This window comes from Hibiscus syriacus, unplaced genomic scaffold (genome assembly GCF_006381635.1).
Source record: "Hibiscus syriacus cultivar Baekdansim isolate YM2019G1 unplaced genomic scaffold, ASM638163v2 tig00111372_pilon, whole genome shotgun sequence".
In the NCBI taxonomy this organism is placed as follows: domain Eukaryota; kingdom Viridiplantae; phylum Streptophyta; class Magnoliopsida; order Malvales; family Malvaceae; genus Hibiscus; species Hibiscus syriacus.
Genome location: NW_024063072.1, coordinates 639,154 through 640,282, shown reverse-complemented (window position 1 = coordinate 640,282; position 1,129 = coordinate 639,154). Strand labels below are relative to the sequence as shown.

The 1,129-nt window shown below is 40.2% G+C and overlaps 1 pseudogene; it reads right to left on the bottom strand.

The window, feature by feature from the left end:
• Window positions 1-341: 341 nt before the first annotated feature.
• On the bottom strand, window positions 342-905 carry LOC120159756 (annotated as a pseudogene).
• Window positions 906-1,129: the final 224 nt, after the last annotated feature.

Genomic DNA, 1,129 nt, shown 5'->3' with positions numbered 1-1,129 from the left:
TAAACACCACGTAAAATGTAATTAACACTTTGAAAAATTTTACATTTACATCAATCATGATATTACAATATTTAAGGTAAAAAATAAGGCAAAATTAGTGATCTTAGCTATGGAAATCTAGTTCCTTAACCACGTTGTTAAAGCTATGCTAATCAGCACAGCTAAAAAAGATGGGGGAGTGGCTAAAAAAACCTGTTTCCTAACACCAATCTGATCATTCCGAAATCAAATCTCTCATGTCTACACGAGACAGGGGATAGCAATCCTTATATAACGATAACGGTGTCGTCAGATGCTGATATTTCATAATCGCGATACGCGTAATAATACCTGATACAAGGTCATCGAGAACGGAAGAAGAATATACTAAGTTCTTGACCAACACTCCCCTCGGGATCAATCAAATGGAAAGATTCGGAATCAGTTGAGCCACGAATTCTCTGAAACTTAGCTCTCAAGTACATAAGTTCATCATCTTCATTCTCGAGTTCTTTCCCACTAACCATTCCTGCCCCGACCACTACCGAACTCATTAGCCTTAAAGCATCCGTATCGGCTTTCGAAGGCGGGCGTTTAACCGCATACCCAACTTTCCTTCCATTGCAGTACATGGTCCACAACGGCGGCATCGACGAACTGAACTCGGAGTCGGTACAATCGAGTGTAATCCGAAGTACACCGCCTCGCATTTCTCGAGCCTAAACTGGTGTAGGGACTGCGAATTCGAGGAGGAGAATCGGGTTGGTGGACTTGGAGTTTGCTTGGATGCAGAACCGGACTTTTCCCCTCCGGTAACCGAAGATGGTGCCTGTGATAACACTAGAATTTGAAGAGTAAAGATGGTGGTGTTTGGTTTGTGGGTTTTGGATGATGGCGCGGTTGCAGGTGGGGATAAGGAGTGACATGTTGATTTGCCTCACGTAAAAAAAGTGGGAACCTTGGCTTGTGGGTTGGTGGAGATGGTTGAGTTTGGCAACTTCTTTTATAATTGATTTTTGACAATTTTCATCCCTATAACTAAACGAATTTTCTTTTTCTTTTAGAATTTTTTCAATGATATAATACTATAATATTGTGTTATATGACACATCATATGATATCATTTAATTTTAGTGTTACCTTGTTTTTA